This window comes from Suncus etruscus, chromosome 13 (genome assembly GCF_024139225.1).
Source record: "Suncus etruscus isolate mSunEtr1 chromosome 13, mSunEtr1.pri.cur, whole genome shotgun sequence".
Classification (NCBI taxonomy): domain Eukaryota; kingdom Metazoa; phylum Chordata; class Mammalia; order Eulipotyphla; family Soricidae; genus Suncus; species Suncus etruscus.
In genome coordinates, this window is record NC_064860.1 from 96,495,583 (window position 1) to 96,518,214 (window position 22,632).

At 41.1% G+C, this 22,632-nt stretch overlaps 1 protein-coding gene and 1 non-coding gene across 2 annotated transcripts in view; one reads left to right on the top strand and one right to left on the bottom strand.

The window, feature by feature from the left end:
* Positions 1-22,632, bottom strand: part of DSCAM (DS cell adhesion molecule) — a 589,689-nt gene that overhangs the window by 138,182 nt on the left and 428,875 nt on the right.
* On the top strand, positions 817-923 carry LOC126026653 (U6 spliceosomal RNA). Its single transcript, XR_007501877.1, has one exon. It is a non-coding gene; the product is annotated as a U6 spliceosomal RNA (small nuclear RNA).

A 22,632-nucleotide genomic window follows, 5' to 3' on the forward strand; every position in this document is an offset into this window, starting at 1 on the left:
TGATGAGGGTTGAGCACCGGAGGGAGGGCTTGTCTTCAGATGAGGCAGGGCTTTGGGAGTCTTTGGTCTTCCCAGATCCTGGGTGCCTTTCCCTTACAAGATTTCTTTTCTAAGACATCTTTCACTTAATAGGGGCACAACACTAATAAAATTCATTATTTTGCTTATGGCTGAGCACCAGATCGGATTCTTAAAACTGCAAAATAACAGGGCTGGACAGATAGTACAACGGTAGGGCATTTACCTTGCAAACGATCAACCAGGGTTTGATTCCTGGCACCCTATATGGTCCCTTGAGCTTGCCAGTAGTAATTTCTAAGTGCAAATCCAGAAATAACCCCTGAGCATCACTGGGTGTGGCCCCCAAACTAAATAATATAAAACAAATTGCAAAAAAATAAATCAGTGAAAGTGACCATGAAAAAACGTTGACTCATTTTTTTCCTCCAGAAAATCGGGATTATTATTATGTGCTCCCCATAATGGAGCCCTGAACCCTACGACCCAGTGCCCCCAAGGGCTGTTTTTTCAAAGTGGTACTTGGGTAACTCAGAGGCGTCCAGGAGCCAAGGGTGACTCAGAGCTCTCAAAAGCTGGGTCCATAGAAGAAAGGGAAACAACAGTGTACATGGCAATATATCTATGCCTATCACTTCAGACTCAGGGAGAGGAAACCAAATTTGAAATTTGGGGCTCTGGCCTCTTGCAGGGAAACAAATGCAGCCCAAGGTAGAGTTCTTCTGGAATGTCATTTCCCCCTTGACCTTCAACAAACCTCTCGCAGGAATGATATTGCTCTTGAAAAAAGTCTGACAAGTGCTAGCTTCGGCAGCACATATACTAAAATTGGAACGATACAGAGAAGATTAGCATGGCCCCTGCGCAAAGATGACACACAAATTCATGAAGTGTTCTATATTTAAAAAAAAAAAAAAAAGAAGAAAAAAGAAAAAAGTCTGACAGGATTCCCAGTGTTGGAACATTTCCTGTCCCTCCCATTTTGTCTTAATAATGAAGTTTTATTAAGTTCTCATGAGAGTAATACCCATGACAAGCCCCTCGTTTTAGGGTTGCCTTTCTCACCCTACAAAATGGCTTCTTCCTGGTCCCATATTTCTTCGGTTAAAAAATACCCCTCCACAATGGGTAATTTAGTTCCCGGAAATCACCTTTGTGTTTAGTCAGAAAGGCTGGGAGAAGCCCCAGAATCCTATCCTATCCCTGTCAATAGCCCTTTGTGATTTAATTTTGCTCATTTTGGGCACACCCAGTGTTAGATTACAACTTGTTTTACCCAAAACAAAGATCATCCCTAGTTCCTTTGTATTTGTTTGTTTACAATTTGGTTTCACCCCAAAAAAGAGATAGTCTTCAAGTAAACCTGGACTGGACGATACTGAATCAGGATAGCCGGAGCTATCTGTCCTCATTCCCCCACCTAGAGGTGGTCTCTGTACTAAAAAAACGACAGTTCTGCTAGGAGACTCATTCTACATACGAGGTAGAAGATTGCCAGACTACATGTATTTCACCCTCAGTCTGGTCTGGATTATTTTGTGCAGCAACTCTACTTCAGACTCATTCACCTGGGGTTGGAGATATGGTGCATGGGGTGATTTTACAACCCAGCTATGCTCAGGGCTGACTCCTAATTCAAGATCACTGCAGCGGGGCTTAGGGGTCCTTAAGGGTACTTAGGCTCCAGCCCAGGTCAGCCATGTGCAAAGCAAGTATCCTACTCTGCTGGCTTATCTCTCCATCTCGTGAGCAGCCTTTTAAAGGAATGAATGATCTGAAAGATTATTTTTAACCACATAGTTCATGTGGTTCTTAAAAAGAAAGAGAAGGGACCATTATGACAATTATAGTTGGAAATGATCCCTTTGAACGATAACTGGGTACTTAAAGGAGAGAAAGTGATATGTGTGGTGTCCCTTCCATAAAAATATTGCACACCATGGTTTCTTAAAGAAAGAGAGAGAAAAAGAGAGAAGGCAAGCAGGAGAGAGGGCAATGAGAAAGGTGGGAGGGAAACTAGGGACACTGGTGGCAGAAAATATGGACTGGTGAACGGTGTTGCACTAGGGACACTGGTGGCAGAAAATATGGACTGGTGAACGGTGTTGCACATTGGATTACTGAAACTCAATCATGATGACTTTGTAACTGTGTTTCTCACAGTGATTTAATTACAGAATTTATCTATTAAAATAGTGAATGTTTGACAGCACAACCTTCTTACTGATCACAATTAAGGAACCACAAGAGAATATTTAGCCAGAGGAGGATGACTTCTCCTAAGAAGTCTTTCTAATGCCAAGCCAAAGATGGGGTGATTTCACAGGACTCAGTGCCAATGAGGGCTGAGGGCAAAAGGCCTAAGAGCTCTATGTAGAGGAACCATGAAGGAAGACATTCTCCGGTACAATGTTTCAGCATTAATGTTTGAATCAGCCCTTTATGTACAGAAAATCTGCATCACTAAGACAAAACAAAACATCTGTCATACTTTCATGCAATGGAAAGATGTAGTGCTGTCTTTGTCATGACCCAGGAAGACTTGATTCTACCCAGTATAGCCCAGCTTTACTGCCTTGTGATAATACTTGCTCATTTTGATATCTATGGTAGCAAAAGAAATTATACTCCTGAAATCAGCCAACAATAGGCACCAGGAGGTTGGTCCCTCTCTTTACTCCCTAAGACTTCATGGCTTAACTGTCCAGCAAACTTCATAGGAGAGAGTGTCACCATATTAGCAATGATATCTTTGTTGTTACTTTAGAGGCACATCTGCAGTGCTCAGGGGTTACTCCTAATCTGTGCTCAGGGATCACTCCTACTGGTACACAGCGGACAATACAGTGCTATGAACTGAACCAGGGTTGGCTGCATGCATGTCAAATGTCTTACCCCTTGTCTTATCTTTTGGTTCCCATATTAGTGGCTTTTAAGGTATTTATATGAAATGGGAAGTCAACAACTAGTTACACCAGCCCCCACTGCTGTAGCTCGTGGAATTTAAAGGTCAGGTTTTTGTAACCAGAATTCTGTAATTTTCTATGCTTATACCTGCTTTTTGTACCAACCCTTTTTGTCCTAAAAAGGAAGCTTATACCAACCCTAAGCTCCTGTGTTACCTTGTGCTACCTCAAAATGTCTTAGCGGATGTTATGCCCTTATAAGAAACTTGTATTACCTCAGAATGTCTTAGCGGATGTTATACTCTTATAAGGAACTTGTATTACCTCAGAATGTCTTAGCAGACGTTATGCTCTTATAAGGAAGTCGTCTCTGCCCCCTCTCCCCTTCTTATGGTATATAAGGATTAACAAAGAAAGCCACGTGGTCTTTTGCCTCTGTTTGTTTCTGGACGGGCACTGGACCCTGGGCAGCTAGAATTAAGAACCCACTTGAGCTTTTGCCTGAGTGACTGTCTCTTCATTTCTCTGCATCGGAGTAGCATCTGGACTACCAAGCCTTTCATATATAACACCAGAGGTGGTAAATTTACCTAGGGACAGTCATTACTATTATATATAACAATAACTCCTGTCTTGATATGTACAACACATCATTGAATCATCTGACAAATTGATGCATATTGATTTATCCACACAAATACAAAAAATAGAAATTTATATTACTAAGGCACTCACATTAAACATTATGCCCAAGATCTTCTTTCTTCCTTTGATGAATTTAGCAACAACAGACAACAAATCCTAAAGTTTTCAAATGTCTTTTCTCCCTCCCCAACTAAAATGCCACTGATAAAACAAACAAACAAACAAACAAACAAAAACAGATACCAGGCAGCCTCAAATATCCCAAACTCAGAAGCTTCCTGCCAGGATCTTCTGACTCTGTCCCTTCATTTAACAGCGAACAGAAAAGTCAGATGCTAGTACAGAAGATAGGGTGTTTGCCTGCACATGACCAATCTTCATTTCATTCTCAGCATCCTGTGTGGTTCCATGAGCCCCCCAGAAATGATCCCTGATTCACAACAGGAGTAATCCCTGTGCAGAACTGAGTGTAGCCCCACCTCGTCCAAAACCCAAACCAAAACAAAAATAACAAGTAGAACACTAAGATGCCAGCGCCAACAAGATCTGATGTTAATGGGCCTTATTCTTTACTTTCTCTTAATTTTTTAAGGCACCATGATTTACAAAACTATTTTATAGTTGAGTTCCAGGCATACAGTGTTCTAGCACTGATATCATCACCACTGTCACCTTCCTTCACCAGTGTCCCCTGGCTTCCTCCCATCTCCCAGCCTAGAGAGGCACATTTTAAAGTTTGGTTGTTGTACTTTGGATCTCATGATTTCAGTGTTCTTGGCTCTACAGTTTTGATATATAGATATATTACTCCTCTTATCTCACCTGTATCTGCCGAGGTTCCTGACCCTGCTGCCCCTTTTACTTCTAGTCCACCTCTTCCTTCTTCCCCCATGTATTTATGGCCTTCTCTTCCTATACTCAGGGTTCGCAGGTGATCTACGTGTCCCCCCTTAAATATCTTCCATTTCCTCATCCTATTAGTCTATATATCACAGAAAATGAGGTCACCCTGGCTTTGTCTTTCTCTGACTTATTTCATTTAACATGGCATCCCTTATCCCCATATCCGAAGCAGAAAATTGCATATTTCCTCATTCCTTGCAGCTGCATAGTATTCCATTGTGGATGTATAACATACCATCATAATCCACACATACTGTTGGCACCAAGATTGATACCATATCTTAGCTAGTGTGAAAGTACTGCAATGAATAATGGTGTCTGTATGTCTTTGTGAAAGTTTTTGTGATCAGGAGGTAGACACCTAGAAATAGGATTGCTAGGTTTTAAAGAAGCTCAATTATTTTTTCTGAAAAATCTCTGTCCTATTTTCCATAGGATTCGAGCCAGATAACATTTCCACCAGCAATGGAAGAGAGATCCTTGATTGCCATATCCCACCAATGCAGATTGTTTCTAGTATTTTTGACAAGTGCCATTCTGACTGGTGTGAGATGATATCTCATTGTGATCTTAATTTAGATTTCCCGGCTAAGTGATGATGAGCACTTTTTCATGTGCCTATAGACCATCTGTCCACATCATTAGAGAAGAATCTGCTCATTTCCTCTCCCCATTTTAATGGTGTTTTTGGATTTTGTTGTTGCTGATCTTTGTGGGTACTATAAATAGTTTGGGTATCAATCCTTTATCTGGTACACTCAGAGTAAATATTTTCTCCCAAGTAGGTAGGCATCTTTTACTTTGTCTGTGTTTCATTTGTCATACTGAAACCCTTCTTTACTTTGCAGTCATCTCATTTGTTTATTTTTTAGCCTGTTGCCTTTGCCAATGGATTCATATCACTAAAAACACCTTTGAGTTCCAACTCTTTAAAAATTCTGACTACATTTTACTCAGTGTTTATTTTATGGAATCTTTTATGATTTAAAAGTCTTTGATCCACTTTAAATCATCTTTTGTATAAGGTCTGAATATGAATCAAGCTTCCTTTTTTAACATATAGATATTCAGTTTTTTCAGCATCATTTGTTAAAGAGGCTAGCTTGACTCTACTTCTATACCCAATTCTTTGTCAAATTAGTTGGATATAGATATGGGGATTTGTCTCTGGATACTAGATTCTAGCCAATTAGTTGGAGAATTTGTTCTTGCTCTAGTACTATACTCTTTTGATCTCTATAGCTTTATGGTACAGTTTCAAATAATGGAGGGGGAGAGTCTATTCTAAAGTTATCATCATCTTCAATAATAGTGGCTTTCAATATTCAGGATGGCCAAATTTCTCAGGCATTTCCTATGTCTGAGCAAGGAAGTTCTGTTTCCTTGGAAATACTCAGCATTTTAATTCTTAAGAAAGAGATGGGCCAGAAGACCATAGTCATGAGGCCAAGGCAATAGGGCTGCCCTCATGCCTATGTGGAAAAGCAGAGGCAGAATATTTGTGCCTCCAAGAGGCCAGTCTGTGGACAAGAAGCCATTCTGAAATAGAGAGATCTGAAGCCAAGTCTTCAGCTATCTTGTTCTAACATCCTCTACTTGTTCCTGCCAATCACCAAAGAGATTTCAAACTCCCTTGAGGCTGAGTAACCATTTTCCTAGTGCCTGTATAGCATAAGGCACATTTTATTGATAGATTTTAATTCACATTAGCTTCCAATGTCATCAATCAAAGTATACTGCATACATGATTTTCAGTTTGAAAACAGATTAGGTGAAAACAGAAGTCAAAGAACATCACTAATGTCAGGGTCTTGGAGGGCAACCATCTCCCTGAGTTCTGCTGATCAACCCACTGAATGGGTCTTCTCCTAGATTCCACTGATGTGGTCTTAGACTGGAGCAAGGCCTTTCTAGAAGAATCAGAATCAAGGAGGTGATAAAGAAGAATGGGAGCAAGTTCTACCATCATAATCTCACCCTCACACACAGTGACTTCCCTGGGTCCTGGAGTTCTCATCTGACTTACTGGACACTAAATGAGATCAGCCACCTTGAAGCTACCACAGAATTTTGAACTCATCTGAGGAGGTTTTAGAATATATTAGTACCCAGACCCAAGACCAGAACAAGAAACTCAGCATCTAGGATTCACTGCTCATGATGACTTTATTTAAAAAAATTTCAAACTATTCTAATGTATAGCCTATGTTTAAGCAACTCAACTGGATTTTTTCCTGAGTCTTATTCAGTTTTCAATTTTAAATATGATCTTCTTTCCCTTTAGCTTTTCCTTCTTTCTCTTGTTCTTTTCCTCCTTCCTTTTCTTTCTTTCTCTATTCATGTTCTTTCTTTATTCTCTCATGTTCCTTCCTTCTGCTTCTTCACAACTGCATAATAATAATAACAATAGCTAAGCTTAATGCAATCTGAATATATGTTAAGATCTCCCTCATTTACTATGCATGTATTTAATTGATATGACAATTTGATGCTATAGAAATTCTGATCATAGACACATCCTGAGACATAATTATAGTGCCATTTAAAGTAGATTCCAAATTATGCTATAAATACGTGTGAGAGATGTAGAAATAACATTGCTAACAGATTCATTGGACTTACATTTACTTGAACAGATGTCTTTGTGGAGATAAAATAGAGTCAGACACTAACACCTATTTTGTCAGGGATGGAATTAAAATATAAGAGAATTTTAAGATGGCTTTTTAAATTTATCTCCTCTTTGCCCTTTGGTTACAAGTAAAAAAATAACTAGAGGGTCAATAGAGGGTCAATGTCAACTAAATGAGAGCCTGTACCCTTTACATTTTTTTCCAATTCCTAGTCCAAAGTCTTATTTCATGTCATAGAATAACAAATCAATAGCATCATAAGGGTCCGGAGTGATAGCACAGTGGGTAGGGCATTTGCTTTGCATGCAGCTGACCCACATTTGATTCCCGCCATCCCATTTGCTTCCTTGAGCCTGCAAGGAGTAATTTTTGGCTGGAGAGATAGTAAAGAAGTAGGGATATTTTCCTTACATGAAACCAACTCAGGACTAACCCTACTTTGATTTCTGGCATCCCATGTGGTCACCTGAGCCTGACAGGAGTGATTTGTGAGCACAGAGTCCTGTTGGGTATGACCCAAAAATCAAAATAAATAAATAAATAAAAAGTAATGCAGTAATGTTTTCTTCATTAATCCCTATGATAACTAACACTATCCTTGATTTCTTTTATATCTTTTTCTTTATTCCTTGTTTTTTTCCTCCAGGTCTGAGGTCACTAAGCTATAGGTAATAAAGTAAACAAATATCTTTGTATTCTTTCAAATTTTGGAATTTTTATGTTTTCTGATTTTAAAGAAACATGTACGTTCTCAGTGGGAATATGAATGCTTTATTCTCTTTATGCTGGAAATGAAATTAAGTTGGGCAGAAAATTTATCCGAAGTTTATCCAAAATAGATTATTTCTCTTCTGAAAACTGTGACATTGTAAAAAGAAACAATGTGAATGTATGTTTCTAGTGTGCTCATAAATCTACACCATTAAAATGATAATATACTTAAACAAATAAATTCATTTGCCCATTCTGTGCACTGATGGATGTATCCCCAAACAAAATAAAAGATAAGCATTAGATCATCTGCTACCAGGTAAATCTGGTTTCCTGGGAGATGGGATACTACAAAAATTTCTAAAATTCCTTGGAACCAAAAGATTCTTAACAGCCAAAACAATCCTGAAAAAAAGAAACAGAAATGGTGATTTCATACTTCCACATTTGAAACTAATCCTCAAAGCACTAATTATTAGAATAGAATGATATGAGCTTAAAAACAGAAAGAGAGAAATAGAACAGGATTTTGAGCCTAGAAATAAATTCCCATGATATATATTTTATATTTATAACAGAAGGCTCCAGAGCATTAAACAAAGCAAGGGGAGTTTCTGACATGTGGTACTGAAAAATTGATAGGCACATGCCATAAAATGAAATGAGTGTCACTTAATACATAAAAATCAACTGACAATGGATTAAACACTTGAACTTAAGACCCAAATTTATAAAGCACAAGGACAAAAACAGAGACATCAAGCTACCACAATCTTTTTAGGAATTTGTCTCCCATGGCAAAAGAAAACAGAAACAAAAGTCAGTCCAATAAAGCAAACCCGAGACAAAAAATGATCCCTTGCAACAAAAGAAATCATAATTAAGGAAGTCTTCGAACTTAGTGGGTGACACTATTGTAATGTAATGGTATATTACATTCCCAATAAGGGTTTAGTGTCCAACTCAGACACAATACTCAAACAAAACCCAAGATAGTTACAAAATGATCGAGATTTGAATCAGAATTTCCCCCAGAGAAGTCATGTTCTGTAGATATAAGAGAGAGAACCTTCTCTGGATTCTGGCAAGCACGGGCCTCAGGCACAGCCAGAGAAGAGAGGCAGCCTAGAGACTCTGCAGGGAGAGAAAGAAGGTCTGGGAGTGACAGACTCTTGGAAAACTTGAGCATAAATGGTTGAATGCCCCCCTGTGATGTTGTTCCCTACGTGCCTGGCAGATAGGGTCCCAGAGAGCAATGGTTCCATGGGATCCCAGAGAGCAACTGTTCCAGGATGCTCCATAGAGCATCTGGTTTGGGAGACCCTATATATCAACTGCTCTAGGGATTGTCCTTGAGGTGAAAGCTTTGGAGATAAAATTCCAGAGATGAGAAAGAATAGCACAAAGAAGAGCAATACCATCCCATAATTAGTGGTCACTCTCAGATGGAAAGGGCCATCCCTCCTCCCTCACAGAGATCTCTGGTTTAGGGAGAAATTACCTACCAACCTTACAGGCTACTTTTATAGCCACCGTGTTGCTCCCAATACATCCCTAAACTACAGTGTTTATGTTTGACTTCACCCTGACCCTGCCACTATGCACGTATCCCAGTTTTTCTTGCCCTACATAAGTATTGTTAGAATGGAATAACGGGACTCTAGTCATCAGTCTGGGACCTTTTCTTTAATGGTCATCAGCTAGCGAGAATGATGTCCTTGGTCCTGAACACACCATCACTGACCATCTGGAGCAACACATGAATAAGTGCAGTCTTAGAATGATTGGGGACCACAGAGAGAGTACAGAGGAGACAGTATAGGAACTAGTACAAGGCACTTGTCTTACATGCAGCTGACCCCATTTCCATCTTCAGCACTATTGCCCCAATAGGCTGGGGGACCATATGGGATGCTGGGAATCAAAGAGGGCCCCTCCTGGGTTGGCCACATGCAAGGCAAAATGCCCAACTGCAGTACTATCCAAGATTTCTTCACCTTCCTCACTCCAAACTGCCCATGTTTGATCTATAGTTAAGAGACATTTGATGCATAGGCCATTTGTGAGCAATCTTCACTTTTCTTCATCTCAGAATCCTTCCAACTTCCTCCGGTGATTCTCTGCACACACTCTCCGTGCCCTATGTATGCATTCACTAAACTGTGTTTTGTCTTCACTAGTTTGAGGGTCCTCGGCCACTTCCAAAGATGCAGCCATAAAGCATTCATCTTTTCTTCACAGGATGATTTCACTAGGCCAGTGAAGTACTGACATGCATGAAACTCCATTATTTTTAAGCCTGGATTCTGTTAGGCATCTTCTGATGATCTACTCTTCTTTCAGTGGATTCTTGGGCTACTTTATACCTCTTACCTATTGAAACTGAAGCCTTGTTACTCATTGCTGTATGAATTACTTTTCTTGAAAATATCTAGCACCTTGAGAGGAGATGGTTTGCAATTTTAGCTCATGGGTTTCTTCCCAGACCCCTCCGAGAATGAGTGACATTTTTTACTATTTGAATTCTTGGTTTCACAACATTACTTTCATTCCCTCCTTAGTAAGAGCAATGAGACCCCAAACATCTTGAGGCTGTATCAAAAATAAATGAGATGAGGTGAGTAGAACCTTGGAAGAAGCACCCTCCCTCTACTACCCAATACTATGACCAATATCACTGTGGCAGAACAGAAAACTTCTCCTGTCCAAGAACTTATTGTTCATAAAAGTTTTAGCAGGAAGGATGCCTACTGGGCAGCTCTAACCACCATCAAGAAAACGATTTCTCCAGCCAGCAATTAATAAGTTCTTCGCACACATGAAAATATCGGCTCAGCTGGGTGATGGTGCTTACATAATAAAGTTGCCTATATTATCACCATTAATCAAATGTGTGTTTCCAGGCTACAGTGGGCCATTTCTGTTGTTCAACTTAACAAGAATGCCAACATCTTCCCTTCTTGATAGCACTGCCAGGGCCCCGCGACATGATTAAATGTGTCCCACAAGAGACGGAGGGCATTGCTGGTTCTTATATTCACTCTTACCTGGTTATGAGCTACATTACTGCAGTTCCAAAAAGAAAAGTTTTTTTATATCTGCTGATCATGGCTGGGTGTGGCCTCCAAGTGAAAACAAAAATAGATGGTCTATTTGGTGTGGTAGATATGAATAAACAAACATTAATCAAAAAATGCCCAAAACAATCTTTTTCCAGTTCACCTCTAATTCACAATATTATCTCAGACCATTTCCTTCTTTTGTATGTGTGGCCAAATACACAGATACTCCTACTTTGCCCATAAAAAAAGCTTCCTAATAATCAGGCTGGGGAAAAATTAAATTAATTCTAGACTTTGATAGACTTCACTGTCTTTCAGAGATAGTGAAAAAGAATATTTTTCAAGTTAAGACAACAGGATATAGCATCATGGTTATGCTCAGAATATGAAGCAAGGCAAATGTCATCAGCAGTGTATAAAACACTTCCTAAGGAGACCCTAAGGTGACCTGCATTCTTAAGGATGAAAGCCCACAGCTATTGCACCCACATTTTCCTACAGTTTTTTCCTGTAGTGTAGGTGATGCAGTTATACTATAGAGAGACCAAAGTAGCTTCAATTTGAGTGATGACGATCTTTCTCTTTCTCTGTCACCATGCTCCAAAGAATCTTGCTAACATGTGCCCAGAACACTAAACACTCAGACGGTCCATGGAGATGACTAAGCTTGTGGCTAACAGTCCACGACATCTCTGAGGTAGAGATGGCGCTCGCTGTTCAGCCAAGCCTTCCTTCGTCTAGAGAATTATGACATGGTACTTCAGAAGCAAGACATTGTCACAAAAATAGAACCAGCCCTTTCCAAGGCTTTGACATGGAAACACAGAATGGTTAGGTTCAAAGCTTGGTTCTCATTTAAGTAGAAGCTTGAATAGACCTTTGTCATGAAGAAGCAAAAAGACAAGAGGGTTAGTGCTGCTGTCCCGAGTCATGGTGGTGACCCCTGTTGGGTTCTACTGCTAGTCCTGCAAATTCATCTTGATTAGTCATCCCTGGAGGTCAGCTGTTTTCACACCCTCCCCTCCTTGGGACACTCCAATGTCTTCTTCCACCTGGAAATTCTTGTCCAAGGTAGGCCAATGCCCAGAACTTGACTCCTGTCTTCATTCCATAATTCATCACAGTGTTGGAGACTGACATGTTGTCTTTGCCACAACGCCTTGGGTCCACATCTTCTGCCCATGTTAATTTCCCACAGCACCTCTTCACTTGGCTGTGTGTGGCATGCTCCCATCATGTCCATGATGCAAGAGTATTCCCTTTTATTTGGCTCTTGAATCCTTTTTTCCCCTTCTCCTCTTTATCATCTAACACAGGGGGTACCAAGAACATAAAGTTGCTTATTAAGACCCCTCAGGGTCTGAATGCTGTTGATTTTTACAGTGGGTGACTATTCAACCCTATGCAGGAAACTTTCTTAGCTTTGAAACTTCACAGCCAGCCTAAGAGAAAGATCTTCCACACCGATTTGGAGTGTGGAAGTTGAAGCACAGAGATTGGTCACTGGTAGAGGTGGCCAATGATTGGACCAGACAGCAGATGCTGTTTCACTGGAGCAAAGTGCAAACAGCCTAGTTGAGAATTGCCTGTTTGCTGACCTGTGCATGGGTGGCAGCACTTCACTCTGGGCCTTCTGTCAAGCTTCTTTCATTCTGTGACATGTGGATAATACCTGTAACACAAGTGTATATGTGTGTGCTTAAGTATTTAAGGCCTAGAGGTGTTTGGTTGTTGGATCAGAGCTCTTTATGTGCATATTTCAGTTGGAGTAGTGTCAGATTTTTTTGGTTTTGTTTTGTTTTTCGTGGCCACACCCAGAAGTGCTCATTACTCCTGGCTCTGCACTCAGGAATTACATCTAGCTGGCCCAGGCTTTGGGATGACTATATGATGCTGAGATCAAGCCTGGATCTGTCACATGCAAGACAAATGCCCTCCTCACTGTGCTGTTGTCCTGGCCCCCGAGCGGTACCATATTTTATCAACAGTTGCACTGTGAATGTTTTGTCAAATGGATTCAACATCAGTTTCTCTAAGGAACATATAACGGGTTTTTGGTTATGTTACTGAAATATAGTGGAATTTCTACTATATCTACTCATCTATGTATGCATGTATATATCAATGTATCTATCTCTCTACCCTGTTTTGTTGATTTTGCCTAGCAACATACCTAGTACTTTATTTATATTTTTATTTTTTGTCTGTTTGTTTTTGGGCCACATCCAGGATAACTTCTGAGCTGTGCACTTAAGAATCATTCTTGGTAGGCTCAGAGAACCTTATGGGATGCTGGGGATTGGACACAGGTCAACTGCATGCAAGGCAAATGCTCTCTCCTCTCTGCTATCACTCTGCCCCCCCCCTGGCATTTTACTTTATTATTAACTTGGTTTGGGGGCTGTGCCTAGCAGTATTCAGGGCTTATTTTTGGCTCTGTGCTCAGAGATCACTCCTTGCTCGCTCAGGGGATCATAATGTGGCCCCCAAACAAAACAGAGTAAGGGGTTTGCAGCTGTCCTGAACTGTGGGAGAGAGATGCAAAAGGAAGGGCAGCGAATGTGCTTCCACCCCCACACTCACACACTCCACACTCACTCTAGTGTGAACTCATGAATAGCTAAACTCACAGCCTTGGCTTGCTTGATGCCAGAGGCCTGGAGTGAACCCAAATATCACATGTGTCAGCTGTCCGTACTACAGTACCTTCACAGGGATCTTTTCAATGCTTACAGGCAGCTTTGCTTGGCGTTTTCTATGGCTGGCTATGGATCAATCTTACAAGGGACCAGGTAAAAAGGAACAAAGGCAGCTGCACTGTTCATGGGGGGGATGCTTTATGACCCAGTGATTTGGGGGAGGTGTCAATTTTCCAGGCTTGTGAAGTAACACATGCAACTGTGCCCCCAGGGCACCAGTGAAGGGGTTGTTGGCTCACAATGAAGCTGGAAGAAAACCTGACTCCAAGAGCACACTCGCCACCTACCTTGCATGCTAGGACAGTGCAGTGTGTCCCCCACTCACTTGTGTAACTACATGCCTAGATTCTCCTGCATGACCCTCCAGAAAACAAGCCATGGAAAAGGGCCCATTCAAGTGTCTGAGCCACTTCCTGACTCCCCCGACTTCTCGAATTAATAGGTAAACATTTTCACTGGACATTTCTCTTTCGAGATGATAGAGAAGAGGTGAAGTAAACATTGGAGTATGTTTGATTTTGTTTGTTTTAGATTTTTTTGTTTTGTTTTTGTTTGGGGGCCATATCTGGAGACATCAGGGATTATTCCTGGATATGCACTCAGAAATTACTCCTGGAAGGAGTGGGGGATCATATGAAATTCTGGAGATCAAACCCAGGCAGGCCACATACAAGACAAATGCCCTACCTGGCATACTATTGCTACAGCCCCTCCAGTACATTCAGTACATTTGAAAATTTATTGGCACTCAAGAACCCACCCCCCACCCCCCAGTGAAGACAGGGTACATTATTTTCTCATCCACACTGGGTGTGGGGAATTTACCCTTATGGGTCCTTTAGTGTGACTGTGGTCATGTACGAATGTCACCAGCCTTGTTCCTTCTCTCAGAGGGCATTGGGGATCCCAAGGAGAGACTGTGAATTGGGATCCTACATACAATCAGTGCGTGATAATATCTCTTTTCCTGAAAACTCTTCTCAGAATGAGTCATGGGATGAGATGGGGCAGGGGCTTCAAACATGTGAAGTGTGTGTGTGTGTGTGTGTGTGTGTGTGTGTATGTATGTGTCTGTGTTTGTGCAAGCTAAAGCACAATAGCTGTTATTACAGCTAACACAGTCGAGTGAAGGTATCCCCTGAAAAAAGGATCAGCATGTGGGGTTTAAGCCTTGGAAGCTGCGGAGGTGTACAGGTGGGAGGTGAGAAGTACAGTGTGGGTATCAGCCTATCTAGGAAGGAACCCCCAAGTCTCTATGCCTCCTAGTTACCATGATTCTACACTTTTGCTATCCAAGACTACACATGGGACCTCACTGTTCCAGAGAAATGGGGGCATTCCAGCGCCCAGTGCCTCCTAAGTGACCCTGGCAGAGCTATCAGATTTGATCTGGGCACTCGTGTAACCACTGCAGTGAGTAACTGATTCTTTCAATTTTGAACACAGTGCCAGGGTGAAGCTCAGGGAGAAACATGAACCTCGCATGCATGAAACCTGGATTTGCTCTTCAGCACTGTGTGGCATGAAAAATCAAATAAATTCTAAATATGCTGCACAGCAAACACCTCTTTTTTCTCCTGATATTTACAAAAAAGATGCAAAAGAATTGTAAATGATTATATGGAAAAAAATCCAAGAAACTATGTAGTTGATAGCCGGGCCAGAAACCAAAAACTAAGAAGGCCATTTGCTTGGCTTGTGAGACAAGTTCAAAGTTCTGTGGAAGAATAAACAGACAAGAGGTTGGAGTGATAGCACAGTGAGGAGGTCATTTGCCTTGCACATGCTGACCTACTTTTGACCTCTGGCATCCCATATGGTCCCCTAAGCCTGCCAGGAATGATGCCTGACTGCAGAGCCAGGAGTAACCCCTGAATACTTCTGGGTGTGGCCCAAAAGATAAAATGAAATAAAAGAGAATCTTAGGGGCCAGCAGCCACACCTACTTACTAAGAGGTCACCCAGTTTGGTCAAGGTGACTAGAGCCTCAGCAGCACAGGGTGGCATGGGGACCTGGCTCCTGCTTTAATCTATTAGGAGCAGGAACCAGGGGAAGGGGTGGTATCTACCTTTAGTCGCTATTGTGCCCCACCCACATAAGAGAGAACCTCAGTTTCCCCTTGCCAGCAATCCCATTTGTCCCTACTGACAGGGCACAGTCTTCATCCCAAAGCTGCCTCACATTTGAAATATTCCTCTCATGTCCCAAGACCATAACATTCTGCCCAGAGTCTAGGTAGGATAATGGACCATGCCTAAGGCATGATCACTCTATATGATCCGTGCATTCTCTAGAACATTCTCTCAGGTTCCCATGTGGCCAGCAGGGATGGGTCCTGCTTAGCTCAAGTTCAAGAGCATCTTGCCCATTCTCAATCCTCCCTGTCACATCTAAGTGCTGGTTTTGCTCCTTTGCTTTGTTCTTTATAGTCTGTGATGATGACAAGAGTAATCATACAACCTTTGCCTTTCTACATGTCAGGAAGAAAGACAAAATACCCTTTGGTTGTTGTTGCTATTATTTTCTATACGTTTTCAAGGCTTGCATGAGCCTTCTGGGCCTGGACCGTGTTCACCTAGCCATTGGGGTCAACTATATTCAGCCTGAAGCATCAGCCATGTCCTTTTCCTGCCCCACCTCCAGCTTTGAATGTTCCAAATGAGCTTTGTAATCTGGCTACACCACTTCCTTCCATATTGCAAATCATCTGGAAGCAAAGTTTAGGCCCAAGATAGGCAGATCATACTGCATTTCCCCCAAAATAAAACATCCTCCTAAAATAAAAAGTAGTTACAGGTTTCTTTCTGGATAAAATATAAGGCATACCCTAAAAAATTAGGCCCCCCTCCCAGGTTCCGTCTCAAAATGAAAAATAATTTACAATCAACTGGTTTCTAGGGCCACCCTGGCCTGTGTCTAGCAACCAGTGATGTTTCGCAAAGTCCTGATGCCATAATGTATACAGGTAATAAATTCCCTTTATTATCATTTAACAATAAATACTATATTCTTCTTCATGGAAAAATAAGACATTCCCTAAAAATAAGACCTACTGCATCTTTGGGAGCAAAAATTAATATAGGACAATGTTTTATTTTCGGGTAAATAGGTTAGTGGCCTTCAACCAAATGAATATTCTGTCTGAGAAACTGAAATTCTGTTACTTCTATGCTAGAGAGGAAGCAGTACCTTGAAGGCTATTCCTTTTATTCTCAGAATAAAGACCCCCAAATTCTAGCAATAATTGGAAAGGGTGGTGACAGAGATAACACAGCAGGTAAAATACTTGCTTTGCATGTGGCTGATCAGGTTTGACCCCCAGTGCCACAAATGGATCTCTAAGCACAGCCAGGAGTGATCCTCAAGCACAGAGCCAAGGATCCCCTCTAAGCACTGCCAAGTCTGCCCCCCCCCATAAAAAACTAACAATGAGAAAAGGTCCATATTGTCGCTCTTTCTTGGTCAATTGTAGTTCTTGAGAGACTCAAGTGATTCACTGAACTAAAATATTAACTCAGTAATGAAATAAATTGCTATCATTTGTCTATATGACTTAAAAAAAAAAACCCAACAGGATAAATGGTTTCTCTCATCTCCTTTTTATTTGAAATTTAGCCGTTGTAGCTGAGGCTCTCCAGAGCAAGGACTCTGGCATTAAAATGCATTTAATTCAAATATTCCTTCTGTGGAGTAAGAGATAAGCTAAAGCCAGAGAAGGCATGCCAGGATTTCCTTTGGCCTCTTATCAAAACCATGATCCATTTTTAATGAAATTTATATGAAATCAGTGGCTGCCTGAGAAGCTCTTAGAAATGTCTAGGGGTGAAGGCTGCTGATTTTAGAATCTTGTTAGAAATCACAAAGACTTAACACTGTGGACTTTCTATTCATCTCTAACCACTTAACAACTCCAAAGTAAGGTGTGTGTATATATGTGTGTGTATATATGTGTATGTGTGTGTGAGAAGAGCGAGCAACAAAATTCTAACATACTTCATGGAAACCAGATGGCTAGTATGAGAGGGAATTTACTTGAAGTCAACCTTAGACAAATGAATTTCATATTGAACCTGGGGTTTTGGTGCCACAAGATAAAGTCCCCCTTGTGGGGGAAGCAGACCTCGTCCATAATAAGCACAACCTATGTTCCCCATCATATGGCCCAAAGGAGGAATCTAATTTCACACCCATCTTTCCTGATCTTCTCATTCTTATGCTTGTACCTCTTTAATATGCTTCACTTTACGTTGTCAAGATTACACCCCACCCAGAGTTCAAATCTTGCTTTCTAAAAATGTAGGTCTATCGTGTATTTTACTTTACAGTAAAAAGCTTATTTAAACACAGCATTTAAAAGTACCATCTAGTGATTTAGATGGATGAACCAAAAATTCACATAAGCATTGGCTTCTTTTTAGCTCTTCAGAATAGTAGTATTATAAGGATATGAGAGAATACAGTGGGTAGGATGCTTGTCTTGCATGTGGCTGACCCAAAGTGGATCCCTGGCACCCCATAAGGGTTCCTTAAGCCATTCTAGAAGCCATCTCTGAGCACACAGCCAGGAGTGAACCCTGAACACTAAAAAAAATCTTTTTTATTATTATTATAAATTACTATGTAATTATATCCACCTCCTCCACCATATAAATCTGTGCCTACATTTTTCATAACTTAGTAATGACTTAATAATGACATAAGGATGAACTTAGTGAAACGAAAGAAAAGGACATTGTTATGCCTTTTGAGCCCAACAGAGACAGGGCTATGCAAGCTGGCAGGATGTGACTCACACTCATTCTCTGCCACCCTGCAGTGAATCTTTGTATGTACTTTCACACCTGCCAATACCAGCAGAGTTCAAGATGGCAGCCAGAGATCGCTCTTCCAACCTTCATCCCCCTACAGGGCTGATTCAGAGAGGTTAATACTTGGCACTGATCCCAAGAACACAAGGACATTCATTCAAAGGGATCTATGTGCACTTATGCTCACTACAGCACTTTTGATAATTACCAAGAACTGGAAACAACCCAAAAGTCAACATGGCTAAATGGGTAAAGTAGTTGGAGACTCCGGCACCACAATAAGAAAAGATGAGTTTAGAAAAAGCAATAATCTTGACTTTTTCTACAACTTAGATGGAGGTAGAGGGGTCATGATAAGTAGGATTAGAAAGAGAATAACACATTAAATTAGCACACTTATATACAGCCAATAGAGAAGCTGAGAAAAGGAAGAGATGGGATATAGTGAGAAATCTCCTCGTACTTCTAGTACAGTGCTAAGGTAATCAAGTTGGGACAAAGGTGGGAAAGGGAAAGGTAGACTAGAAGGAGACTTGGAGGAGGGCCTTGTGAACTCTGGCCATGAAGTGATGATTTTGCGCACATAAGCATAAATGTGAACATGACGGTAATCCTATTACCTCAACGATAATAAAACTTAAAATCATTCAAACTCAAAAATGCCTTAATATAAATAAACATCAAAATAGTTTCTGAAATATTAATTTCCCTCATTATACTTCCATCCCAATATATTAGCATGCGAAATGACACACCTGCCCACCATTTGCATTGGAAATAAACACTCCCCGGTTAGAGACTTACTAAGGACTTAATGGAGGTAGGAACTGGGGTTCTTAGAACCCATACTCTGTTCATAAAAAATTCTTGACTAAACCTATTCTGCTTTGCATCCAAAAATGATCCTAAAATACTCAGTGATCCTCTCTCTGAGGAGCCAATTTAAGTCCTGTCTCACCCTGCCTGAAAAAAAAATGCCCCTTTCAATCAAGCCTCATTCCTGCCCTAGCTGCCCTTCCTGGTTTCTCCATGGATGGGACACTCACACCATATTTTCTGGTAACATGGCCACCTTCATGATGCAGATAGGACACACATTTTCTTTTTCTCTATAAAAGACCATGAAAAATTGCTTCCAGGGAAATTTTCTCAAAGTAACTCTGATACCATGCCATGAACAAAGAGTGCTATCCACACAAGATAATCTCTCAGGCATTGTGGTATGGAAGGACAACTGAAATTGTTTGATCCTAAGGAGAATAACTTAGCATTTCTCACAAACAGCTGTAAAATGTTTATAGATTGGCTGGTTTTATGCATTAAAAAAACTGACATGAGGGGACAGCACATTGGAGAGGAAGTTTGCCTTGTATGTGGCCAAACTGGGTACAATCCCCACATCTCATATGATTCCTTGAGCACTGTTAGGAATGACCCCTGAGCGAAAAGTCAGGAGTAACCCCTGAGTACCACTGGTTCTGGCCCCCAACAAAACAAACACTCTCTGATGTGAAGAAATGAATGCCATTAGTTTGTCCTGCGGCACTGCTTTCTCTTTAACTGCCGAGTCCTGGAGGTCAGAGGTCAGAGGTCAGGAAGGAAGGACGTGTCAAGAACGGAGCCACCACTGGCTCAGTCAGTCAGCTGAAGTCAGGTGCAGTCAAAGTCCTGCTTTGTCTTGAATGAACCCCAGGTGGTGACTCTTGCTCAAATTTCCTCCTTAGTCAAGACTAAGGAAGCTCCATTTCCATGGATCTAGCCTGAGTTTATTAAACACAATGAGGAGGAGCTGCTGGATGAAGCGTGCCATCAAATATTAATGGAATTCATGACTTCTAAAAATACTGTGGGTTTCTATGCACTGTCTTAGCCCCAGGTTGAGATTTAAGGCTTTTGGTATTCAGGAGGGAAATGAGTTCATGCTGCCTTTTAATTAAAAGGTGTTTTCCCCATGACACAGTTTGATTAGAAAGTTGAGGCTATGTGAACTCAGCTCTGTTAAACACAAGTACTTATCAATAGCATCCTTAAATAGCTCCATGGTTTGTGCAGAGTAAGGGCTGGGCTTGATTTTAGTTGTATGTGATGTCCCTACAGAACTGCCATGTAAGAAAGCACATGAACAGAAGTGTAAGAACTGATCTTACCCCCAAACACCAGAGTGGACAGTTCATGTGATAGAGCACATGTCTAGCATGAGCAAGGCCCAGGGTTTGAACCCTGACATTGTGTGTCTTCTGCCCAGCAGTGCCATTAGTTGTGGTTTTGGGGTTCCCCAGCACAGCTGATGTGATCCGCTGACGACTCCTGGGTCAGATGGTGACCTTGCCTCAAGCATTGTTAGCAGAGCCAGGCTGAGATCTACTAGAAATGAGCCCCAGACCCTCAAGCATGACTGGGGATGGAGATACCCACTCCAAAATTTCTGAAACCCTGGAGAGTGGAGCTCAGCACCCTGCTTTGAAGACTTCAGGTTGTGCGCTCAGCTGGCTGGAGAGAACAAAGCAGTCTCTGCTCATGCCCACCCAGAGATGGCTGCTCTCCTGTGTGGATGCTTCTCTGTGCCTCAGAACTGAGGGTGCTGAGGAACCTCATGATCTAAGGCCCCTCCATGCAGTTTCATGACTGAAATTATCAGAGACCATCCTAGGAGATCATTTTTTTCCTACTGCTTTCACACATATACTCATTTCTATAGACACAATCTTTAGTTTATATTGCTTTGACCATTGGTTACTTTCCTACTGTTTCTTTTTAATTTATTTTAAATTAATAAATATTTATTAAAGCACCATGATTACAATCATGTTTTTCGTTGGGTTTTAGTCATAAACAGAATGTCCCCCTTCACCACCAATGCCTTCCCTCCCCACCCCTGCCTATATTCGTGACAGGCACTTTACTTCTCTCATTCTTTAACATTGTCATGCTAGTTGTTACTGTAGTTATTTCCCTTACAGTATTCAGCATTCTTTGTGATGAGCTTCAAATTGTGAGCCAGTCCTTTCAGCCCTCCCAGCCCTTAACTCTTTTGTCGCTGGGTCTTATTACAATAATATCTTTAATTTTTCTTAAAACTCATAGATGAGTGAGACTATTCTGCGTCTCTCTCTCCCTCTGACTTATTTCACTAAATATAATAGATTCCACATATAGGAAAATTTCATGACTTCATCTCTCCTGATGGCTGCATGATATTCCACTGTGTATATGTACCACAGTTTCTTTAGCCATTCATCTGTTGAAGGGCACTTGGTTGTTTCCAGAGTCTGGCTATTGTAAATAGCATAGCAATAAATATAGGTGTGAGGAAGGGGTTTTTGAATTTTATTTTTGTGTTCCTAGGGTATATCCCAAGGAGTGGTATAACTGGATAATATAGGAGCTCAATTTCCTGTTTTTTGTGGAATCTCCATATGACAAATTTTGAGATCTTTCCTGCACTCAGAGGGAGTGTCTGAATGCTCAGTAAGTACCATAAAGCCCACAGCCCCTGGAGAGTGACCCTATCTGTGATATTGCCCCATGAACCATATTTCCAACCCCAGGTGAATGGTCTAATGATGAGTAGCCATAAAGAATTAATAAACAAAGCCAGTCAGGAGAGAATCATGGAGTCAGAGGCTTTGCACTTTGTAATCTTTCTCTCAGGGTGCCAAGGCAAAACTAAAACTGTTTTATTTTCCAACCAGGAAAAAGGAGGCTTGAGTGAGTGACAAAGGGAATCATTAAGGTTCAATCATGTCATAAAGGTAAAATTCTGATCTGGTGGGATTAGTGGCCTTATAAAAAGAGGAACAGATTTTCTCTCCCTGTCTTCTTCCATCCCTAAATCTGTTTCCTGTGTACATGTGTACACCTTAAGAAAAAGTTCTTATAAGACAAAGACAGTTGACCAGAAGACTGTCACCTGCAGACCAGGAAGATATCATCCAGACTGAATTGGTCACCACCTAAATTTTGACTCCAGTTTCCTGTGTGGGAAATTGTCCTTCTAACTATACCCCCAAGGTTAGGACTGTCCCCTAAGTGAAACAGTTTAGGAACTTGGAATATAGAAGGAATATGCAAATGTGCTCCCAGGAAAGAACAGAACAGCAGGAAAGAAGAAAACAGATCAAGAATAAATGAGACAGCAAAATGGAGAGTGCCCAGGAAAGAACAGCCCCCTACAGTGTAGGGTCTCTTAATGTTTAGGGCAATGTAGTCAATAAAGAAGAGTAATTGTGGCAACTTGACTCCAGAG